Genomic DNA, 25,938 nt, shown 5'->3' on the forward strand with positions numbered 1-25,938 from the left:
GGACAAGTGTAGAGTCCTGCACTTGGGACAGAAGAATCCCATGCACTGCTACAGGCTGGGTACTGATTGGCTAAGCAGCAGTTCTGCAGAAAAGGACCTGGGAATTACAGCAGACAAGAAGCTGGATATGAATTAACAGGGTGCCCTTATAGTCAAGAAGGCTAATAGCATATTGGGGTGCATTAGTAGGATCATGGGCAACAGATCTAGGGAAGTGATTATTCCCCTTTATTCAGCACTGGTGAGCCTATTCTGGGCCCTACCATTATAGAAAGGATGTGGGCACATTGGAGAGCATCCAGTGGAGGACATAAAAATGATTAGATGGGCTGGAGCACATGACTTATGAGGAGAGGCTGAGGGATTTAGATTTATTTAGTTTACAGAAGAGAAGAGTGAGGAGGGATTTGGTAGCAGCCTTCAACTACCTGAAGGGCGGTTCCAAACAGGATGGAGGGAGGTTGTTCTCAGTGGTGACAGATGACAGAACAAGTAGCAATGGTCTCAAGTTGCAGTGGGGAATGTCTAGGATGGATATTAGGGAAAACTATTTCACTAGGAGGATGGTGAACATTGCTGGTGGTTCCCCTTCATCAAGGGAGCAAGGGGAAAGTGCACAGTTCGCTGCATTCCTCGCTATGGCTGGGGAGTGCAGGGAGCAGATAAATCTGGACCTTCCCCAGCTGGGGGACATGCACTCCTCCCCCAGTTTTGCCCTCTGGAGCTGTAGTGGCCATGGAGAGGTGCTTCTCACCTGACCTCAAGCAGCTGTGGTGAGAGAGGGCTGGGGTAGTCCTCTCTCCCCAAGACATCCGACATACTGAACCCATTCATCCCCTGCTTCACCCCAGAGCAATTATTTAAATAAAGCATGTACATTTTCATTTTATTTAAAAAAAACAAAAATTAATTGAGTTAAGGACCTGATCAACGCTGGATAAATATTCTAACACTAAATATTTAAAGAAACTTTAAAAGCTCATCATTAACATGAAATACCTGAATGTCTCCCAGGCAGGTCTATAGATCTGAGATCAAAGGGCTATGAGAAAAGTATCTCCTAATGACGCTGCAAAAAGGTGTAAATTTTTATCATTGAGGTTAATTAAACACTGGAACAACATTCAACAGTTGTGATGGATCACGGGCTATTTTTAAATCAAGATTCGATGTTTTTCTAAACTATATGCTCTGGGATTTTGGGGGAAAGAAGGAGAAGAGGGTAGAGCCTGTATTATATAGGAGGTCAGACTTGATCACAATGGTCCCTTCTGCCTTGGGCATCTATGAATCTATGGAAAGTTAATGATATTTCTTCTTCTTTTCCCTCACAGTGTTTCACAACTTTCACTCAGGCAGAATGTGCTCGTTCACTTGTTTGACTGAAATCCTGGTGTGAATTCATTTCAAATCAAGAGACAAATTTACATACTACTGTCTCCACAGAGTATGATGGCTCATTGTCTTTTTAATAGTGTTTGTTTTAGGAACTGTTGCTTCTTTAATAAGTTATTTTAACAAATATAGATTTAGCAAAGTGTTTTGGAAATATACACATGCAGAATTGGCATTAGAACAGGGGCGGATATAGGGCAGGGTGAACGGGGCGGCCGCCCCAGGCCCCACGCTTAAAAAAGCCCCACACATGCGCCGTGGCGCCACCGCGCATGCGCATGGCGTCATGGCGCATGCGCTGTGGCAAAGGGGGGCCCCACGGAGTTCTGCTGCCTGGGGCCCTGCATTAGAACCTTCATTCCTTACCTCTAGAAACAGACCTCTGCCACATGAACTATGAACTTTCTTCAGCAGCTGGTAAAAGTAGGTTCTTTCCCAGCCACTAGAAAGCAACATCATTCACTCATATTTTGAAGTGCTATTATATGCTATCACCCAGAAAGAACTTGGAAAGAGCTTGTCCTAATCTGAGGCTGACAAGATGAGAGCCTTGCAACCTGATCCAAACATAATGGGACCAGACTGCAAGTGTCAGGTTTGGCTTTGGTGTGAAAAGAACCCAGCTTTCTAGGGTTTAGGTTGGGTCATCTTTGCTCACCTCCTCCTGCCATAGGGTCAGTCTGGCAGCAGCTCTGTGCCCCACTTCTGCCGGCTGCTGTCATCTTGTTCTGCCGTGTGGCTGCAGGATAAGTGTTCGGAGAGTCGCAAAGCCACTCACCCCACTGCATGTGCAGCTCAGTGAGGTGGCAGGGGCTGGCAGGCATGCAGCCCCCACCATCATGACCCCATGGGCAGTCTGTGTCCAGACACAAACCTTTCTAAAAGATATGCATTAGTTCAAGAACAGCAGATTATTGGACTCAATGCAAGAACCAAGTGGTGAAATTAGTGTACAGGAGTTCAGACTAGATCAGTGAGTCTCAAACTTTTTGTCCCATGGCCCACCCTGCCCAACGCAGTTCTATCTGCGGAACATCAGCCAACCACTCATGATGACAAAATAGGTGCAGGATGCGGTGGGGATGCGGTGTCTGGCTGGGAAGTAGGTGCAGGAGCAGGCTGAGGTTGCTGGTCTGGCTGGGAGGTTGGGTGCAAGAGGAAACTGAGGGTAGGGGACTCTGGGAAGGAGGCTGGGAGCTGGAGCAGACTAAGGGTGGTGGGCTCTGAGGCTGTGTCTAGACTACATGGCTCCATCGATGGAGCCATGTAGATTAGACAGATAGGCAAAGGCAAATGAAGCCGCAATTTAAATGATCGCGGCTTCATTTAAATTTACATGGCTGCCGCGCTGAGCCGACAAACAGCTGATCAGCTGTTTGTCAGCTCAGCGCGCTAGACTGGACGCTCCCCCGCCGACATCAAAGCCCTTTTGTCGGCAGCCCCGTTATTCCTCGTGGGATGAGGTTTACCGGGGCTGCCGACAAAGGGCTTTGATGTTGGCATGGGAGCGTCCAGACTAGCGCACTGAGCCGACAAACAGCTGATCAGTTGTTTGTTGGCTCAGAGCGGCAGCCATGTAAATTTAAATGAAGCCGCGATCATTTAAATCGCGGCTTCATTTGCCTTTGCCAAAAAAGACGGAGCCATGTAGTTTAGACGTACCCCGAGTGGCAGGTTTAGTGCAAGGATGGAACGAGAGTGGGGGAATCTGGGATGAAGGGAAGGTTCAAGAGCAAGATTGGGGTGCAAGGTCTCAGCAGGAGGGGTGCATGAGGAGGATGGAGGTGTGGGTCTGGACATAAGGAAGACAGGGGTGCTTACCTGGCTCCATGTCCTTTGCTGCTCCCATTGGCCATGATTCTAGCGAATATGAGCAGGTAAAGCCTCCAGGCAAACAGTTTCCTATGCAGCCATTCCTCCCCAGCTGGAGAGAGGTGGAGCGGCAGTGCGAGGAGCTGCTTCCTTCCCCTGCAAGCTAGATCTGGCCTGCAAGGGTCACCTCATCTCCCCATGCATTGGTAAGCTGGCACTCCAACCGCACTGGGGGAGGGGGCGGGGGAGAATGCGGGGCTCGAGTGCCAGTGCAGGCTCCCAGCTATAGGGAGAGGGAGCCCTGAGCCCACAGCCCACCTGTAAGACAGTCACAGACCACTAGTGGTCCATTGACCATGTTTTGAGAACTACTGGACTAGATGATCATAATGGTTCTTTCTGACCTGAAATTCTGAGTCCCTCTTGAGGCTACTATAAATCTGGTGAGTTTTACAATAAATCCTCATGACTTAGTTTTTTGAAAAAATAATCAAAGAAAAAAAGTGCTTGCATTTAATTTCTCTTTCTAAAAATACTATAATAGCTATATATTGAGAGATCAGAAACAAACACTCGTTCAGTTTTATAGGGTATGTCTACACTACCCCGCTAGTTCGAACTAGCGGGGTAATGTAGGCATACCGCACTTGCTAATGAAGCCCGGGATTTGAATTTCCCGGGCTTCATTAGCTTAAGCGGGGAGCCGCCATTTTTAAATCCCCGCTGCTTCGAACCCCGTGTAGCGCGGCTACACGGGGCTCGAACTAGGTAGTTTGGACTAGGGTGCCTATTCCGAACTACCGGTACTCCTCGTAAAACGAGGAGTACCGGTAGTTCGGAATAGGCACCCTAGTCCGAACTACCTAGTTCGAGCCCCGTGTAGCCGCGCTACACGGGGTTCGAAGCAGCGGGGATTTAAAAATGGCGGCTCCCCGCTTATGCTAATGAAGCCCGGGAAATTCAAATCCCGGGCTTCATTAGCAAGTGCGGTATGCCTACATTACCCTCCTAGTTCGAACTAGGAGGGTAGTGTAGACATACCCCCAGAGAGTAAAAGTACATGAGACGATCAAGTCTTAGATGTCTTATCTAGTTTTAAAGTGCTTCTTTCCTAGTACTTCACCTAGCAAATCTGAATGCTCTTAAATTATATTTGCATTTTATTCTGCTCTTGAAGGTATTTGCTTTATTCTTATGTCATGATCATTTTTCTACAGTAGAATGGGCAGAGTTCAATTACTGATTCTTGTAGGATGTTAGTTCTATCAGACTGTGGGAAAATGCTAACACTTGTCTTGTAAGTTCTGTTTGCCTCTTTTTAAACCAGTTATTTATCCGGTCCTCTCTGTAATGGTACCATACTAGACTGGGATAGATATTCTAATAAATGTACCTTGAGTTCCTATAGTTGTTAGTTTAATCAAGAGCTTGTCATGTAGAATGTTGTTAAGATCACTGTTGAAAAATCTAAATAAACAGTGCATTTAATTGCTCATGTTATCAAACAAACAACTGTGTTCATCTAATCGGAAGTGTGTATTTGTGTTCCTACCTTTTCCAGTGGGTTAATGGTGATTCAATATGTTTAGAGCTGGAAGCTATTTCTCTAAGCTTGAACATTTGAATGAAAAATGGGCAAGCCACCTACATCTCCCTTGGCAAAATGATCCATTTAATCAGTGTTATTGTTTATATCAATAGAGTGGGGTTTAATCTGAGTATCTATCTCTAACTAGGAGAGAAAAGAAGGGGGGAAGGGAGAGAGATTCTAAGTATCATTGCTGAGTCAGTTTTTTCTTTATCTATCCATCATGGCAGGAGTAGCAGCAGGCAGGTGCAGACTTATTCCAAAGGAGATTATTTTTTCCCAGGGGATTCCAATCTTGGATTCAGGCAACATCTGTTTCCCTCATTTCTAAAAAGGTTTATTCTCTCTCTCTCTCTTCCCCCCCCCCCCCCCCACACACACACACTTTCATTCTATTATGGGGCCCTATTGTACAAACAGAAGTTATGGCTAGTAGCACCAGGTACCACAAAGTATTGAGGGGAGCTTCCTATAACCTGTGTTATGCAGTTCAGACTAGCTGATCACATAGTCCATTCTGGCCTTTTAATCTATAAATGCATTATACCCTTCTTTACAAAACTACTTCTATGTGTACAGTTTACACAGGCGAGTAAGGGTTTGCAGGATTGGCAACTTACTTTATTAGGTATTTCTAATGCACCAGTCACCATACTATCTGGGCACTGATACACATAGTTAGGTATTTATAATTCACACATGTATACACACATATCTCTACTCACTAAAATATCTCTTTTTCATCTGTTCTTTTTACATTCTGGACAAAAGACAATGTCAGAAAAATGTAAAAAATCAACAATTGTACAGTCACAATTGCTATATAAAACAAAAATATCAAGACATAAGATCCCTATACTCGGTAATTAACTAGAAAGATCAAAATTCACCATTTCCAACAGAAGTTTTTAAGCCAATACTTTCAATTTTTCAAAATAAATACATGAAATATCTCTTTTAAAATGTTAGATGTTATGATTATTTGTAATGAAAACACTGTTTGGAATATATCTGCAACAGGAAATTTTTTGTTCCAAATATTTTATTGTTAAGCAATTGCTGGGAAGACAGAATGTTTGAAAAGGGAACTCATTTACTACATTTGTATTTTTGTAACAGAAACATGTAATAAATTGTGTACAATTAGTATTAACAACAACAATGTCCATTACAAAGGCTATTTGCTTAGCCTGTTTTCTCTTTCTGTTTCTATGATATTCACCTGTTTTAAAGTATACATTTAATTAAATTGAATTTTGAAGTCTTGAGCTTCTGAATCATGAAATGAGAGCCAGCAAATTGACTCTGCCCCAGAATAGCACCTCAGAGGTGCTCTTCCAGCCTACACACCCCACCTGCGTCTGGTATTCGGCACCTCCAGCCCATCCCAGCCTGCATGCCCCACCTGGTCCTCAGCAACCTCCAAGCCTCCACTATATAGTCTACCCTTAGAATGTTTCCAGATGAGCTTCTGCTGAAGAAGTCCAGAGCTGTGGCAAGGGCAGGGGGCTATTTGAGCAGCAGGTCCATGTGGACCAAAGCACTAACAGTCCCAAAAGAAATAGCCATGAGCCACAGCCTTACCGGTAGTTCGGAATAGGAATCCTAGTTCGAACTACCTAGTTCGAGCCCCGTGTAGCCGCGCTGCATGGGGTTTGAACCAGCGGGGTTTTAAAAATGGCGGCTCCCCGCTTATGCAAATGAAGCCCGGGAAATTCAAATCCCGGGCTTCATTTGCAAGTGCGGTATGCATACATTACCCTCCTAGTTCGAACTAGCGGGGTAGTGTAGATATACCCTCTATGTGAAATGATACACTTATAACTTTAAGAATACCCTTAAAAGTTTGATGCAGCAAAGGGAAAACAGTAATAATGTTGCACAAATACTGTCTTTAATTATAGAATATGGATACCTTCCAAACGTTAAGAATCACGATATCTCTATGGCTGTGTTTAGACTGGCAAGTTTTTCCGCAAAAGCAGCTGCTTTTGTGGAAAAACTTGCCAGCTGTCTAGACTGGCCGCTTGAATTTCCTCAAGAACACTGACTTCCTGCTGTCTGAAATCAGTGCTTCTTGAGGAAATACTATGCTGCTCCCGTTCGGGCAAAAGTCCCTTTTGTGCAAAGCTTTTGCGCAAAAGGGCCAGTGTAGACATCTCAGATTTGTTTTGCGCAAAAAATCCCCAGTCGCGAAAATGGCAATCGGGGCTTTTTTGCGGAAAAGTGCATCTAGATTGGCACGGATGCTTTTCCGCAAAAAGTGCTTTTGCGGAAAAGCATCCATGCCAATCTAGATGCGCTTTTCTGCAAATGCTTTTAACGGAAAACTTTTCCGTTAAAAGCATTTGCGGAAAATCATGCCAGTCTAGACGTAGACTACGAGTTTAACATTATTATTACCATTGTAGAGCAGTGCAATCATTCAGTGTTTCAGTGGCAAACACTACCTGGGAATGCTTAATAATTTTTAAAAGAACATTTCAGCTTTTCAAAAAATAGAACTTTAACTGTATTTCTGTAGGACAAGGGCATGAACCCTGGTATCCATGAAAGCCAGACTCCTGGGAGCTACAGCCTATCTTCATAGGTGGAGTCTCCTTCCAAATGAAACTATGCAAACTGTTCACTTGCCCAGTGGAAGATGCTTAATGGAGAGGACACTGCAGGATGGCTAAATGTTGTGGGCAGAGGGAAAGTCAGATGGTGAAGGAATGAGAGATTATGGGTAGAGGGTGGTTTTGTTAAGAAAATGTTCGAATGGTTGTGAAGATAAATTAAATAAATAATAGGATACAAACAAAGGGATCAGGAAGGGCTAGGAAAATTTGGAGTAATTACAAAGACAGAAGAACACTGTGTAGTAATTTAGGCAAAGTCTCACCACTACTAGGCAGGAATATGATAGGATCTAAAGAGACAAAAATATTGTTTCCATATGTCATCTATTTAGATTGGAAGCTCTTGGGAAAGGGGTCTATCCAATTATACATCTTATGGCATCTAGGCTGGTTTCTGAATCTAGGGGTGCATCTACACAGCACCCAAAACTCGAAATAAGAAACGTAAATTGTGCCATGCAAATTGCATAGCTTATTTTGAGTCTCTTTTGAAATAGGCTATTTTGTAATTTGGTTCTGTCTACACAGTGCCAAATTTCAAAATAAAGCACTGTGGGTATGTCTAATTCGAACTAACGCGTCTAGAACTAAAAACTAGTTCGAATTAGCGTTTTGCTAATTCGAACTAGCATGTCCACATTGAGTGGACCCTGAACAGGGCTTAAGGATGGCCGGAAGCAGTGCCGGCAGGGCATCAGAGGAGGACTTAGAGCGTGGAGATGCTGTCTCAGGCTAGCCGAGGGCTGCGCTTAAAGGGTCCCGACCCCCACCCCGGACAGACAGTTCTCAGGGGTGTTCCGCTTGAAAACCAGTCCTAGCTTGGAGTGCCCACACTGGGCACATCACAGCACTCGGCCATCAGCCCGGCTGCACTTGCCGCAGGCTGTCATCTGGGGAGAGGGGGCAATTGGGGGGCTGCAGGAGAGCTTCCACCCCCAGAAGCCCGCAGAGCCAGCCCAGTCCTCCTCATCGGGGGTTCGTACCCCATTCCTCCCTCACCTCCTTCCACTTACCCTTCCCTAGCCCCCCTTCCTGATGTACAAAATAAAGATAACGTTTCTTCCAACATTGACTCTGTCTTTATTGAACAAAACTGGGGGAGACTGGGAAAAGGAGGTGGGAGAGGGGAAGAGAAAGGCTGGGAGAGGGGAGGGCAACTAACATGATCAGGGGTTGGGAACAGGTCCCAGATGAAGAGAGGCTACAGAGACTGGGACTGTTCAGCTTAGAAAAGAGGAGACGGAGCGGGGACAGGACAGAGGTCTCTAAAAGCAGGGGTTGGGTGGAGAGGGTGCATTCAGAAAAGTTCTTCATGAGTTCCCATAAAGAAGGACTAGAGGACACCAAAGGAAAGGAATGGGTAGCAGGCTTGAAACTAGTAAGAGAAAGTTGTTCTTGACAAAGCAAATAGTTAACCTGTGGAACTCCTTGCTGCAGGAGGCTGTGAAGGCTACAACTAGAACAGAGTTTAAAGGGAAGTGAGATCAAGTCATGGAGGTTGGGTCCATGGAGTAGTCTTAGCCAGGGGGTAGGAGTGGTGTCCCTGCCCAAAGTTTGTGAAAGGCTGGAGAGGGATGGCACGAGACAAATGGCTTGGTCACTGTCTTTGGTCCATCCCCTCCAGAGTCCCTAGTGTTGGCCGCTGTCGGCAGACAGGCTACTGGGCTAGATGGACCTTTGGTCTGACCCAGTACGGCCATTGTAAGCTCAGGGCTCAGGGTCGGGGGTCTCAGTGGACCCCCTTGATTTTCATGCACACCTGCTCCTGGGTGGCCAGGCTGGCAGCTCTCCTGCCCTAGACGGCCACTTTCCTGTGCCTAGTGCGGAGGTTGTGGACGAGGTCCACGATGTCCGCACTAGCCCAGGCGGGTGCCCGCCTCTTGCGGTCCCGGGCAAGCTCCCGGGAGCCGCCAGTCTGGTCCCGGGAAGAGGGGGAGGGCAGGGGGGCATCGGGTGGGTGGCTCGATCCGTGCCAGGTGCAGGGTCTGCTGGCTGGGTGCTGGCAGGCTTGCTCCTGGCACGGGCACCGTAGCCAGCCCGTGCCCCTTTAAAGGGTCCGGGGCCGGGAGGTGGGCAGACGAGTTTCCCTGGTGTTGGCCATAGTGGCCACCAGGGAAACCTGGGGAGGGCTAGCTTCCCACTAGTTCGAATTAAGGGGCTACACAGCCCTTAATTCGAACTAGTAAGTTCGAACTAGGCTTAATCCTCGTAAAATGAGGTTTTCCTAGTTCGAACTAAGCGCTCCGCTAGTTCGATTTAAATTCGAACTAGCGGAGCGCTAGTGTAGCGCCTATGAATGTTAAGTATCAGAGGGGTAGCCGTGTTAGTCTGAATCTGCAAAAGCGACGAGGAGTCCTGTGGCACCTAATAGACTAACTGAAGTAACATTTTATGAATGTTAGTTCGAACTAACGTCTGTTAGTTCGAACTAACATAGTAGTGTAGACATACCCTATTTCAAGCCATTCCTTACTCCTCTAGAATGACGTTTACAGTGATGGCAAAATAGCACATCCACTATATTTCAAAATAGCGGATGCTTTCAAAAGACGCAGGATATTTATTTCGGGATACCTCTGGTATCCCAAAGTAACTTTGCTGTGTAGACAAAGGAGTGCATTCAGATCCAGATTAGATATAGTCTATCAAAATGTGAATTCCACAATGCTGGAATATTACTGACTGTTCTCAGAAGCTCTTGACCATACCTGAACTTCAGAATAGGACCTTTCCACTTTTGGATCCCTGCCATATATAAAACCAAAGTGGTGGATTCACATGCGGGAAGTCATAGCCAAATAACTTTCTTCTGATATTCAAGGATATTTGGATTCAAATTTTAACCCGTTTTATATTCAGATCAGCTTTGTGAACATTTTTAACTGTCAATAAAACTTCAACAAATGATCTGGTAGCACTAACAAAATATGTACATGGTATCATGAGCTTTCATGGGCACAGCCCACTTCAGATGACTGGAATTATGAGTTTAGAATGTGCGCACCCAAAATAAATAGGAGAGGAGAAGGGGAGGGGGAGCGCAAAAAAAGAAGGGGGGTGAGAGACAGAGAGCTAGAGGGAATATCTGATTTGTGGACAGTCTCTGACGGAAAGAATCAGTGGGCACACAAATCAGATATTCATAAAGGAAACATACAGAAACCTATTGGGGAACACTTCAATCTTACGAATCGCCATTTAAAAGATCTTCGGGTAGCTGTCCTGTCACAAACCAGTTCTACAACCAGATCCACAGGGAAGCATTGGAATTAGAGTTCATCTGCAAATTCAATTCACATGCTAATGGACTCAATTGTGATGAAAGTTGGTTGGGACACTACCAACTTAACAGCCATTGAAGGTGCAAACAGCTCTTTGTGTAGACTCCCATGTCAGGAAGGATACTATCTATTGACTTTGATTCTTATCTGCTTCATTTTAACTACCCAATCTTCAGATACTTACTGATTCCCTCTAGTTCTCTGCCTCCCACCCCCCTTCTTTTTTCCCCTTCTATTCCCCTCTCCTATTTATTTTGGGTCTGTACATCCTAAACTCATAACTCCGGTCATCTGAAGAAGTAGGCTGTGTCCACAAAAGCTCATGATACCATCTACATGTTTTGTTAGTCTATAAAGTGCTACCAGACCATTTGTTGTTGTTTTTCTGTAGGCGTATGTCTAGACTACAGGGTTTTGTCGACAGAAGTTTTGTAGGGGTATGTCTAGACTACATCCAGTTCTGTCGACAAAGCAAGCCGCTTTGTCGACATAACAGTGTGGACGCAAAGGACAGTGTAGATGCAATAATGCCTTCTATTGACAGAACTCTGTCAATAAAAGGCGTTATACCTCGTAGAATGAGGTTTACAGTCGTTGACAAAACTGCTGAGTTTTGTCGATATTATGTCGACATAACTCAAAGGCAGTGTGGACACAGGTATAGTTTTGTCGACAAAAGTCCACTTTTGTCGACAAAACCCTGTAGTCTAGATACATCCTAACAGACTAATTTGGCTACTCCCTGAAGCAATAAAACTTCAGTTTGGTGCCTGAATTCCTTGACTGTGTATCTGTACCAAACAATGAAGCAGAATAGACCACTAATCTGTTGCTAGCCCTAAATTCTTATGACAGCCTCATTCAGCTTCTCCAATTGGACAGAAATTAATGCAGACAATTCCTGTTCTGGAAAAGAATAGATGACATAGGCTTCAAAAAGGACAAAAGGTTTCTAAAAAAATAACTTATTTTATGCATTTTTAACAACGGAATATTCACATATTAAAGCTAATATTCATGGAAAGCACATTTCAAATTAAAATAATCATGAGCATTAGCATCACAAATCTAATTCTAAGACCTCCAGTCATCTAATCAAGGAACAGAAATATAGCTTGCATACCCGGTCCAATGGCTTGAATTCCAAATACTGATTTCCCACAACTGCTTCAAACAAGCAGAATTTTGTTATTAATTTGTATAAATAGTAAATTCAACAAAATCATGGTCTGAATACAAACAATTCATGGCAAAATTAATGTCAAATAAAACACTTATGTGCATGCTTAACTGATTTCAGTAGAATTATTTACATGTATGAAGTTATTTATGAATTAAGAGTGTTCAGAAACAGGGTTTTAGTTGTGAATTATTCAACCAGCTCTTAATGTATTCAACTACATAATCACATTTATGTCACAGTAGCAAAAATATCAGTTGTGTCCTGATACTTTGTTTATTCCCAAGTTCTATAATTTGTTTTCCTGAGGAACGAATGCGTGGTTTTGCTCTAACCATACATAAAAGCAACATTTACCATTACCATCCATCTACCAACTGAGTTAGGGTACATCTACATAGCAGTGTTATTTCAGAATAACGGACATAAAGTCAAAATAATGTCGAGCTGGAGGACTTCTTATTCTGACTCCCGTAACCCTCATTTTACAAGGAGTAAGGGAAGTCGAAGAAGAGTGCTCTTTCTCAGACTTCCTGCTATGTACACAATGCCAAAAGCCAAAATAAGCTATTTCGACTCAGACTGCGCAATTGACGTAGCTCAAGTGACTTAGCTTATTTTGGCTTTAGCCCTGTTGTGTCAATGTAACCTTAGTGAACCCATTGTCTTCAGTATCCTATGGTTACCTTCTTTATTACTGTAAAATTAAAAATGTGAAGGAACTGCTCTTGGTGATTCAGTATGTAAGGCCTTTCTTCACAGTCAGTACTGAAACAATGTCTCAGCATGGCATTATGGGAATACAGTGCTAGTGGAGATGCCATCTCTTGGTTTAATCGCAAAACTGAAATCCTGAATACTCTTAGGCTGTGTCTAGACTGCACCCCTTTTGCGGAAAAGGGATGCAGATTAGACACTGCGCAATTGCAAATGAAGCTAATATTCTTAAAATCAGGAATAAGGGATCTTTCGGAAAAGGCTTTATTTTCTGAAAGATCCCCGTCTAGACTGGCGCTTTTTGCTGGCAAAGCCCCGAGCCGGAAAAAAGCGGCAGCCATGTTTATGCAAATGAAGCAGGGAAGATTTAAATCCCCGCTTCATTTGCAATTGCACAGTGTCTAATCTGCATCCCTTTTCCGCAAAAGGGGTGCAGTCTAGACACAGCCCTCTTCAGTAAGAGCCTGATCCAAAGCTCATTGAAGTCAAGAGAAAGACTTGAAAATCATATGAAGTATTTCCAATGTCAGATGAATACTGGGCTTGGCTTTTGTTTACACATAGGCTCCATTAGCCCCAGATTGTATGTAAATAATTTTTTCTCTCTTTGAGGCCTCTTTACAATGCCAGAACTGTGTAAAGGGGCCTTCATGTAAATCAGACCCACCATGTTTAGTTCTCAAAGGTGAGTCTGTTTCAGAGAGGCATTAACATAGTGACATTAGTAGAAGTTCTGCACACAGTTCAAGAACAGCAAACAGAGGAACTTCATATCCATCTCTTTGGGTTGAGAGGCATAAAAGAAATGTAAGGTATTCTCTTCATTAGCATATGGTAAATATTACATCTTCATCTGATATAACATATAATTTACGTGAAAGAATAAAAGAATATCGTCTACAAATATAACCTTTGTAGAACTCTTCCGTCCTATTGAAAAAAAAATATAACACCAGTGTTAGAAATATGCCATTAGGACTAATGAATGTATTTTGTAAGTATATGCTATTGGCTTTTCTTTAAAAAAAAATCAATACAGCAATCCAGGTGAATATTTTCCAACATAACCACCTTTTGACCTTGCGTTTTTTCATCTGCTAAAGGTTAAACTGGCATGTAAAGAGCCATATTCATAACATATAGTGTTGTTTTTCTTTCCCTTTGCTTCCTGAAAGGACTAAGTATATGCAACGTTTGTAGTAAAGATAACATTTAAAGTCACTACATAAAAGGGTTTTTAACTGTCCTTTAACAATAGCACTGTAAATTAAAAGACAGCAGGAAAAAATGAACCTTGCCACTGGATGACGTCAATTGTCTAATAATTATATGTTTAATCACTTAAGTTTTCTTTAATATAATCTGAATCAGATCATACAGTCAAAGGGGAAATAATTAGAATCTTAACTGATAATGGTACAATGATAGGAGACTATGAACACTAGAATAGTAAGCTATGAAATGGTATAGGATTTCAGAAGCAAATTGTTTTGCTGTGGAAGTGTAGTAAGTGTAGTAATCTCAAGAGACTAATCTTCAATTGAAAATGATTTTCCTGTTTATAAATATTCACCACATGTCTTTTTCTGGTTTTATACACACTCCTCCCCCCACAACTTACAATGTTTTGAATAGTATGTTGGCTCCCAGGAGTCATTAGAATTACGTAATATGACAGCTCACTCTTTAAATGCTAATCCAAACCAATCTGCAATCCATTTTACCCCTTTTTGACACCAACAATTAAAAATTAAAACATGGGTATTTTACTGAGATTATTTCAAATTTTGATCTTTGGGTAGCAAGACTCTAATTTACTAGAAAAAAATCTTACTGTTGGATAATTGTGTGTTACCTTTAAAGACAAAACCAATTTTCTATCATAGTAGTTGACAATTTATATTTAAAAATAAACCAACAAAAAGAAAAAAATGCTACTTTTTCATAAAGATATTTTGTAGCTTTTAATTAACATTGATATTGGTGAAATGTTTTTTTTTTTTTTTTTTTTTTTAAATAATGATTTCTGGATACCACTACCTAGATTCTGATTTCAGTTGTATGGATGGACAGTACATGCATGCATATAAGAACACTAATATTTCTCTAATTAAAAACCCTGGTCTATTCTATTCCAGAATCCTGTTTGACTTTAAAGGCTCAGGAATAACCTCAGACACATGTAGTGATAAGCTAGACCAATATTTTAACAACTAGTTCCACGAAAAAGTTTCCTCTTACCCTACAATAAACCTATTTCACCAGAGGCACATGAGATTGCAGACAGAAAGGGAGGGCTGGATTTGTTGTGTTACTTAAAGAACTAATTTCTGTTAACCATAATTAAGGAAGGAGGCTTCATCTTTTGGCAAATATACATTAAGGCCATGTCTACATCATTCAGGGGTATTGTGGCGGATTTACGGGAGCGAGCTCCCACTCTCCAGGAGGAGAGTGGGGCCCTGCAAGCCCACCACCTCAGTTTACCCACGCAAGATGGGCTTAAGGGAATGAGCGCCCATGCTCCGCTGGAGGATGGGGCCCAGCGAGCCCACCGTTTTAAAGGTCTGGGGGAAGGGGAAATCCCTGAGGTCTCTCCGCTCCTAAGTCCTGTCCCCCTTGGGGCTCAATAATGGTAGTCTCTGCTCACTAGGCCAATTGGCTGGCAGTACTCAATGCATAATTAGAATGCAGTGTGGGGGGGGAGGAGGGTTAGGAGGACCTCTCCACCGGGTCCCAGCCCAGGGCCCTAAGGGTTCAGGATGTTCGACCCCTATCCGGCTGATTGGGTTCCACCCCGAAGCGCGTCAGCCCATGGGCGCCAAAAGCACTTGGCCCCGGGATGCTTTCTATCTCCCTCCTGAGTACCATCCCCCCGGGTTCATCCAAAGGGCTTACTGGTTCGGCGGCTTCTCCGGCACTTTCGCCTCCGCTCCGAGTTTCCGGGGGACGTGGGACGCTCCTCCACCAGGGCGGCAGACTTCGCTCCCAGAGGGCCGCCCCACTGCCCTCTCCTCCGGGCCTTTTCAAGCGGCCCACTGATGGCCGCTGCCAGATGCTGCTCTGCTCCCTCAGCGTCCCGCCACTCTGGGGAGGCACGGGTTTGTATTGGGGCCTCGCCCCTGCACGCCGCGGCCTTTTGCCAGCCATGAGGCTCCAGCGGTTGCTGATGGAGCGGGAGGAGTCGCACCAGTCCTAGTGCCAGCCTCGGAGGGACAGCCACAGGTGTGAAAAATCCACACTCTGGTGTAACATATTTGTAGCAATTACTTCCCAACCCCTCGTGTATACAGTATTATGCCATCAACATAACTACCACTTCTCAGGGACCCTGATTAACTACACTGGTGCAAGAAGCTCTCCCATCTGCATGATGGCATCATCACTAAAGCACTACAGCTGCACTGCTGCAGCACTGTATATGCCGACAAGCCCTAAGTGCATTTGCTGGAAACAAGTACAGGCAGTCCCCGGGTTACGTACAAGATAGGGACTATAGGTTTGTTCTTAAGTTGAATTTGTATGTAAGTCGGAACTGGCTCCAGATTCAGCCGCTGCTGAAACTGATCAGCGGCTGACTACAGGAAGCCCTAGGCAGAGTTGCTCTGCCCCCGGCTTCCTGGAATCAGCCGCTGATCAGTTTCAACAGCGGCTGAATCTGGACTCCTGGGACAGAACAGCTGGGGCGCTGCCTGGTAGGTCCCCGCAGGACCAACCCGGCAGCACCTCAGCTGCTCTACCCCAGGCGTCCCGCAACAAAAGCCTGGTCTGCTGGGGGGGGGCGCACTAGCTGCGCGCCCTCCCCCCCCAGCAGACCAGGGAGACCCGAGCAAAGCCGCAGAGGCGCAGAGGTCCCGCCGCCTCTGCGGCTTTGCTCCTATCTCCCTGCTGTGCTGGGGGGAGTCCCCCCCAGCACAGCAGGGAGACCCGAGCAAAGCCGCACAGACGGCGGGACCCCGCTGCCCGTGCGGCTTTGCTCCTTTGCCCCGGAGCAAAGCCGCACAGGCGGCGGGGTCCCCCGCCTCTGCGGCTTTGCTCCTGTCTCGCTGCTGTGCTGGGGGGGAGCACCCCCCAGCACACCAGGGAGACCCGGAGCAGCTTTTCTCGCCCCGGAGGATGCGGTGGCGGGACCACTGCGCTCTGTGCGGTCCCACCGCCCGCCAGCTCCGGGGCGAGAAAAGCCCCATTCGTAAGTGCGGATCTGACATAAGTCGGATCCGCGTAAGTCAGGGACTGCCTGTATACTTTTTTCTTTTAAAAATATACTATGTAAATAGTGTGAGATAGTAAAAAGTGTTCAGCTTCCATACACTTGAATTCAAGGGTGTGAATGGGAAACAGGACTAGGCCCAGCTACCTGTGAAATCAACAGTCTCAGGGTTCCTTCAAATTCACAACAGCAACCCTGTGGAGCAGAACTTAGAGTGGATGTAGTTTTCAGTGTCCTCTGGGGAGCAGGTACAGCCCAGTTTTGATGTTATCAAAGAATTCAAGAGGTATTTCTGCTCTGCAAGTAGATAGTTATGGCAGGTATCAGCTGACTTGGGAGCTGTAATATTGCAGCTTGGGGCACAATTTCTAGATCTCTAGAATGGGGAAGAATCCCAGAGCTCAGGCTTCAGCCCAAGCATCTATATTGCAATTTTACAGCCTTGCAGTCCAAGTCCTGGGAGACCATGTCTGTTGATACAGGTGAGCAGCAGGAGTTTAACTGCAGTGTAAACATACCCTTGAGCTCTGTAAGTCCTGATAAGAAAAGAATGCATGTGGTGTGTTCACTGCATAAAACTATCCTTCATGGAACAGGACACCAGAAAAAAACCTCAATGGATATACTGTCTAATTGTAATTGTTAGCATGTATTTACAGAATCATAGAATATTAGAACTGGAAGGGAATTTGCGAGGTCATCAAGTCCAGTCCCCTGCTCTCATAGCAGGACCAAGCACCACAGATCATCCCTGATAGATGTCTAGCTAACATGCTCTTAAATATCTCCAATGATGGAGATTCCACAACCTTGCTAGGCAAGTTATTCCAGAGTTTAACCACCCTGACATTAGAAAGTTTTTCCTAATGTCCAACCTAAACCTACCCTTCCTGCAATTTACACCCATTGTTTCTTGTTAAATCATCAGAGGTCAAGAACAATTTGTCTCCCTCTTCTTTGTAACACCCTTTTGGGTACTTGAAAACTGCTACTATGGCTATGTCTATGATGCCGAGAAAAGTCAGAAAAAGATATGCAAATTGCAAACCGCAATTTGCGTATCTTTTTCTGTTTTTTTCCAAAATAGGATTTTCTAAAATTTGGACCATCTATACAGGGCCATATTTTGGAAAAAGCTCCTCTTTCAGAACATCCCTTATTCCTCTCACCAAGAGGAATACAGGGATGCCAAAAGAACACGTCCGCTTTTTCGGAAACTGTTCCAAAAAAGCGGATGCATTCTTTGGACGCGGCAGAGCTTTTCCAGGATACCAGTATCCCAGAAAAGCTCTGCAGTCTAGACATAGCCCATGTCCCTTCACAGTCTTCTCTTTTCTAAGCTAAACAAACCCAGTTCTTTCAGTTTTCCCTCAGAAGGTCTTGTTTTCTAGATCTTTAATCATTTTTGTTGCTCTTCTCTGGACCCTCGCCAGTTTCTCTACATCTTTCTTGAAATGTGGTACCTAGAACTGGACACAATACTCCAGCTGAGGCCTAATCAGAGCAGAGTAGAACATTACAATACAGTATTATTCACACACAAATGTCTAAAAACAAAATAGCCCAAAATCAACACTGTTTTAGACCCTGTGCAAACCCAATGAATGAATGATGTCAACAAAGCTGCACCCACTTCCACAAGGATGGGTTTGGTCATAAATCTATAAAAGACCCCGCTAGATAAGTTTGTATAACTTCTTCTAATACCTGTAAACAGTCTCATAAAAATAACTCGATTTTCCCCCAGTGCCTTTTTCAAATTAAGTTTTGGATAGAAACGTTTTCTTGTATTCTGTCCATGCTTGCCTGAAATAAATAGATTTTTATAGTTTGCATATGCATACAGAAGACCAGTTAATGAGAAGCCAAGTAGGAATAAAAACTACAGACTGTGCCAAACTACCACCATCATTCATATCATTAGCACTGAACAAGTCTCCAATGTAGATTCACAGGCAGCCAAGATGACACAATGTCGCACACAAGCCACACATCAGAGTGAATCTTATTTACTGCAGCTATTGACCTTCAATAGCAAAGTAAAGTATTTTAAGTTCTCCAGAAGCAGAACTTGTGCTAGCATCAGTGTACATTCCACATGAAAACTGACTAGACTCAAAATCCTAATGCCAGTATGTGCATATGGGATACATATTGCATACATTTAAATTATTACAGTGAGGGGTGGTTGTATCCACTTTTATTAAAGTTTCTCAGAACTCCCTATTGTAAAGTCCTGTTTTCAGTTGCTGATAACTTTACCAAACTTTAACCGTTCAGACGGAAATTTTCCATGCCACTACTGTATCTGCCTCAGGCTGAATGTTTTAGGAGAATTTCAGCCTACACATGTCAGGCATTTCTGTGAACCTGCCTCAGTAGAAATATGCTTTGTTCATGTCTGAAATCTTCTTTAAGAAGCTCAGGAGGGCTTGTGCTTTAGAGAAAGCAGAGTAGGCTTTGTATACGAAGAATGCTTTTTGCATTCCCCATTAAAATCTGCTCACATTTGGCCAAGTTATAAGCAAACCTAGATAAAAGCCTTTAGAAAAAGAAGAAGAACCATTCACGCATGCCCAGAGACTTGCTAGCCCTTGATCTGGACACATCAGAAAATAAAGACAGACATAGGGTTGGATTTTAACCACCCTGACTTCCATATCCTAACATACCAGGCATTTGAAGTGGTTCAAGGATGGGGGTTACAGAGCTGTCTATGACATATTATAACTGGTGTCCTGCAAATCTGCAGAGATCCACAGATTATTATTTGTGGATCACAGATTGAATGCAGATAAAAATTTTGTATTCACACAGCAGGATTCTAATTATAACCGATATCTTGTGATAGACTTTTTTCAGGCTACCTTAAGGTTCAGCTCTGTCTTCCAACTCCTTTTGCTCCCACTCCTGCAAGGAAGACAGAGAATATTAAATGGGATAGACGTTAGTGCACAAAGGCCACAAAGGGCACGTCTACACAGCAGGGCAAAAGTCGAATTAAGATAATCAACTTTAGCTATATCAATTTCATAGCTGATGTCAAAAGAGCTTAATTTGGCTTTTGGCGCTGTCTATGTAGCAAGAAGTTGAAGGAAGAACATTCTTCCTTCGACTTCCATTACTCCTCATGAAATGAGGGTTACAGAAGTTGGAGTAAGAAGTCTGCCATTTTGAAATAATTTCAAAATAAGGGCTTGCTGTGTAGACGCTCACTTTATTATTTTGAAATAACATCAGTAATTTTGAAATAACACTACAGTATAGATGTGCCCAGGGTGTCCGCCTCTTCCATCTGTAAAAGACTCATCCACAAAGTCCTAGATCCTTTACTTCTGGGAGCCAGCCCTTTTAACCTCTAACTGCACTAAAAACTAGCCTCAAGCTGCAATGAACTAATATCCCTAACAAGTACAATTTGGCAATTTGGCCTCGGGGGGAAGAAAAAATTCTTTCCTGACCTCAATCAGGCAAGACCTATAATACAGTAAAACTCCAATTGTCCGGCATCCAGTGGTCCAGCACTCCCGATAGTCCAGCACAAACTGGAACCCAGAAGTGCTCCGGCCAGCTGGACAATTAGAGCTGCTGGCGGGGAACGGCGCAGCAAGGGACGAACCCTCCACCGTTTTGCAGGAAGGCAACGGAAGCCCTGCGCCACCGCCAAGAGTTTCCTGGAGGGGAGCGGGCTCCCCACCCCCAGACTGCAGTAGTTATCGCCGAGCAGGGGGGTGAGGAGGGCGCTGCGGGACCAACCCGGAAGCACCTCAGCTGCTGTGCTCCGCCGCTTATCCGCCGCTCGTCAATTTCAGCTGCTCCTCCAAGTCCGCCGCTGCTGAAACTGACGAGTGGCAGACAAGCAGCGGAGCAGAGCAGCTGGGGTGCTGCTGGGTTGGTCCCGCAGCGTTGCCCCTCACCTCTCTGCTTGGTGCTCAGCAGCACCCCAGCTGCTCTGCTCCCCCGCACCGCTTCCCCAAGTCCCCCGCTGCCACTGCTGAAACTGACAAGCGGTGGACAAGCAGCAGAGCAGAGCAGCTGGGGTGCTTCCGGTTTGGTCCTAGAGCGCCACCCCTCACCTCCCTGCTCAGCGATAACTACTGCAGTCTGGGAAGTGGGGAGCCCGCTCCCATCCTGGAAACTCTCAGCAGCGGTGCGGGGTTTCCCCTGCCTTTCTGCACAATGGCGGAGGGTTCGCCCCTCACCGCACCGTTCCCTGCCCACCCCCTGAACTCAGTGCAGGTCCCGGCAGACCCGTCACAGCCCCCCACCAGAATACCTCCTGATACTCCAGCATATCTGATAATTTGGCACCACCTAGGTCCCAAAGGTGCCGGATTATCAGAAGTCTATTGTATATGCAAAACACAGCTCTGAAACTACAATTTGAAGGGGGAGGATAAAGGGTTTAAATTAATGAAATGGGAGTGTGAAGGACCAATCAACTCCCCTCATCCTCTTACAGACCAATGGGCCCCTGGCAGACATTCTCTCAGGGTGTGCTCTCCTTCCCCCATCTAATGACACTGTGCCAGTCATCACTGGCCCCATCAAGTTTTACCATACCTGGAAGTGATTGGCTGGCATTCAAAGCTAAAACCTCTGAGGAATCAGTCCTCATGTAAAGACTTCAGCTTGGTGCTGAGCATGATTTTCCCTGAAATTCCATCATACTGTACGTATAGTTGGGGTTATTTTTCCTAATGTGCATTACTTTACACTTATCCACATTGAATTTCATTTGCCATTTTGTTGCCCAATCACTCAGTTCGGTGACATCTTCTTGGAGTCCCTCACAGTCTGTTTCTGTCTTGACTATCTTAAACAGTTTAGTATCATCCGCAAACTTCACCACCTCACTGCTTACCCCTTTCTCCAGATCATTTATGAATAAGTTGAATAGGACTGGTCGCAGGACTGACCCTTGGGGGACACCACTAGTTACCCCTCTCCATTCTGAAAATTTACCATTTATTCCTACCCTTTGTTTCCTGTCTTTTAACCAGTTCTCGATCCAAGAAAGGACCTTCCCTCTTATCCCATGGCCATGTAATTTACACAAGAGCCTTTGGTGAGGGACCTTGTCAAAGGCTTTCTGAAAATCTAAGTATACTATATCTACTGGATCCCCCTTGTCCGCATGTTTGTTAACCCCTTCAAAGAACTCTAAGGGTATGTCTACACTACCCCGCTAGTTCGAACCAACGGGGTAATGTATGCATACCGAACGTGCAAATGAAGCCCGAGATTTGAATTTCCTGGGCTTTATTTGCATAAGCCGGCCGGCGTCATTTTTAAATGCCGGCTTGTTCGAACCCCGTGCCGCGCGGCTACACGCGGCACGGGCTAGATAGTTCGAACTAGCAAGCCATTCCGAACTATCTGTACGCCTCATTCCACGAGGCGTACAGATAGTTCGGAATGGCTTGCTAGTTCGAACTATCTAGCCCGTGCCGCGTGTAGCCGCGCGGCACGGGGTTCGAACAAGCCGGCATTTAAAAATGGCGCCGGCCGGCTTATGCAAATAAAGCCCGGGAAATTCAAATCCCGGGCTTCATTTGCACGTTCGGTATGCATACATTACCCCGCTAGTTCGAACTAGCGGGGTAGTGTAGACATACCCTAACAGATTAGTAAGACAGGATTTCCCTTTACAGAAACCATGTTGACTTTTGTCCAACAAATTATGTTCTTCTACATGCTTCACAATTTTATTCTTTACTATTGTTTCCAGTCATTAGGTACGGAAGCCGATTTACAAACTACAGATAATAGTTCAGCAATTTCCCATCTGAATTCTTTTAGAACCCTTGGATGAATGCCATCCGGTCCCGGAGATTTGTTAACATTAAGTTTTTCTATTTGTTCCAAAACCTCCTCTAATAACAATTCAGTCCGGGACAGTTCCTCAGATTCATCACCCACAAAGCCCGGTGCAGATTTGGGAATCTCCCCAACGTCCTCAGCCGTGAAGACTGAAGCAAAGAAATCATTAGCTTCTCTGCAATGGCTTTATCGTCCTTGATTGCTCCTTTTATAGCTCGATCATCTAGGGGACCCACAGGCTTTTTTAGCAGGCTTCCTGCTTCTAATGTACTTTAAAAAACATTTTGTTATTTCTTTTTTGAGTTTTTGACTAGCTGTTCCTCAAAATCTTTTTTTGCTTTTCTTATTACATTTTTACACTTGATTTGACAGTGTTTATGTTCCTTTCTATTTATCTCACTAGGATTGGACTTCCACTTCTTAAAAGATACCTTTTTGTCCCTCACTGCTTCTTTTACATGGTGGTTAAGCCACGGTGACTCTTTTTTAGGTCTCTTCCTATGTTTTTTTAATTTGGGGTATACGTTTAAGTTGGGCCTCTATTATGGTGTCTTTAAAAAGTTTCCATGCAGCTTTCAGGGACTTGGCTCTAGTCACTGTGCCTTTTAATTTCTGTTTAACTAACCTCCTAATTTTTGTGTAATTCCCCTTTTTGAAATTAAATGCCAGGGTGCTGGACTGCTGAGGTGTTCTTCCCACCACAGGAATGTTGAATGTTATTATATTATGGTCACTATTCCCAAGCGGGCCTGTAACGGTTATTTCCTGGACCTGATCCTGCGCTCCACTCAGGACTAAATCGAGAATTGCCTCTCCCCTTGTGGGTTCCTGCACCAGCTGCTCCAAGAAGCAGTCATTTAAGCCATTGAGAAATTTTATCTCCGCTTCTCTTCCTGAGGTGACATGTATCCAGTCAATTAAAATCCCCCATTATTATAGAGTTCTTTATTTTGGTAGCCTCTCTAATCTCTCTCAGCATTTCAATGTCAGTATCGCTGCCCTGGTCAGGTGGTTGGTAATATATCCCTACTGCTAATTTCTTATTATTGGAGCATGGAATTACTATCCATAGCTATTCTATTGAACATGTTGATTCACTTAATATTTTTATTTCATTTTATTCTACATTATCTTTCACATACAGTGCCACTCCGCCACCCACCCGGCCTGCTCTATCCTTTCGATATATTTTATATCCCGGTATGATTGTGTCCCACAGATTTTCCTCATTCCACCAGGTTTCAGTGATGCCTATTATGTCAATCTCCTCATTTAATACGAGGTACTCTAGTTCACCCATCTTATTAGTCAGACTCCTAGCATTTGTGTAGAAGCACTTTAAAAATTTGCCACTGCTTATTTGTCTGCTCTTCCCTGATGCATTGGATTCCTTTGTATGTGGTTGTTTGTCTGCTCTGGCCCATGGTTTGCCCTCTCCCCTCTTCTCTTTCTGACTACAGCTTAGAGAATCTCTATCAATGGATTCTCCTCTAAGAGAAGTCTCCCTCCGATTTACGTGCATCTCTGCACCAATCGGCTTTCCCCCATCTCTTAGTTTAAAAACTGCTCTACGGCCTTTTTAATGTTTAGTGCTAGCAGTCTGGTTCCACCCTGGTTTAGGTGGAACCCATCCTTCGTGTATAGGCTCCCCCTCTCCCAAAAGTGTCCCCAGTTCCTAATAAATCCAAACCCCTCTTCCCTACACCATCGTCTCATCCATGCATTGAGACTCTGAAGCTCTGCCTGCCTACATGGCCCTGCACGTGGAACTGGAAGCATTTCCGAGAATGCCACCATAGAGGTCCTGGATTTCAGTCCCTTTCCTAGCAGCCTAAATTCTGTGCATTAATGTTCCCATATCTTCCCCTCCCTGCCCCCCAACTCCTGCTGGACCTAGGCAATGAGGAGGAAGAAGCTGCCTGATTTGAATGAAGAGGAGACAAGAGCCAAACTGGGGAGGGAGATTTGTGTAGTGAAGGAGGCAATTGCCTGTGAAGTTGGAAGGTTTATACTATTTGAAGAACGGGCACCCACAAGTCCAAGCTCTAACTGATTATGGGGAGACAACAAAGGAAAAACAGGAACAGGAATGAGGTCAAAGGCTGAAAATCAAGGAACCAAAAGAAACAGAGACTCTGACACAGTGCCCATCATCCCTGATAACTGGCTTAAGTAGTCAGTGGATCCTACCCAGAGGAATTCTGCTCAGAGATGTAAGGAGACAAGGGACATAAATAAGCCCCACAATCAAAGGGTACCTCACCCCCATTTAACTTCCATTTTGGCCAGTGTCAAGAGGAGGCTGAAGAGGAGATCATGTGTCTCTGTGGAGCCTAGGCTGGATTATGCATAGGTCTGATTTACATAAGTCAGTGTGGGGAAAAATGCAACCAGAACCTCAGTAAGGAGTTCTGGAGGAGCCAGAATGGGCAGGGAAGCCAACAGTCTGTGCGGGCTCCTGGGCAAGATGGAGGGAGCTAGCTCCATGCTCCCCGAAAAGGTGGGGCCTGAGGCAAAAAGGGGTGGAGCTTGGGGCAGCCAGCCTTCTGCACTGCCCAAAGTGCAATGCACACCCCCCACTCCCGGAACCACATAGAGCATATGGCACAGCACTCCAGCAATTATTTAAAGGATTCAGGGTTCTTGCCACCACTCTTTGAATCACTGGGCCCTGGGGCAACTGCCCCTTTTGTGCCCCCATCCTCACTGGTGGGCTTGGAGACAGATTGAAGTCTGAAATGGCAGCCACAGAAATGACAGTGCTAGGGGAATTTATGCAGAAGAATGTCACAAGACATTACCGAAAAGAGAAAGCAAAATCATTGTAAGTGGATATAAACTAGAAGTGGAACAATACAAACAGGCAGCAAAAATACCAAAATGGGGTTCCATACAGCTGTGGAAAACACAGAAAAATACTGCCCTTAAACAACTAAGATCTTTCTTCACTGCTGTATGATTATTTGTTTTTTCTATCTCAGAACCACTGACATATGAGCTATCCCAAGGAAAAAATACCATGAAAACAAGGCACTTTAGCTTTCTTGCCATGTAAACTAGGTTGGGTCAACCATAGGTGAGGATAAAGTGCTGACCTTGCCTGGTTTACCTCATAATAAAACTAACGTGGAATTCACTTCTTCAGGGCAGTAACCCGACATCATCATTTGTGTTCGTGTAATAGCAAGTGCTGTACATTAGAAATCCTGTGATGAGAGCAAGATAAGAATCTATCCAGAATTGCTACCTGATCCTCATATGATTAAATGATAATAATTAATATGTTACACAGACAAATGTAAAAGAAATAT

The 25,938-nt window shown here is 44.6% G+C and overlaps 1 long non-coding RNA gene across 1 annotated transcript in view; it reads right to left on the reverse strand.

Moving 5' to 3' along the window:
- Positions 1-25,938, reverse strand: part of LOC112545186 (uncharacterized) — a 78,147-nt gene that overhangs the window by 17,374 nt on the left and 34,835 nt on the right. Inside the window, exon 5 of the long non-coding RNA XR_016350053.1 lies at positions 19,672-19,714. This is a non-coding gene — a long non-coding RNA (uncharacterized LOC112545186). The remainder of the gene's footprint in view (positions 1-19,671; positions 19,715-25,938) is intronic.

This window comes from Pelodiscus sinensis, chromosome 7, assembly GCF_052426305.1.
Source record: "Pelodiscus sinensis isolate ZL-2025 chromosome 7, ASM5242630v1, whole genome shotgun sequence".
NCBI classification, from domain to species: Eukaryota; Metazoa; Chordata; order Testudines; family Trionychidae; genus Pelodiscus; species Pelodiscus sinensis.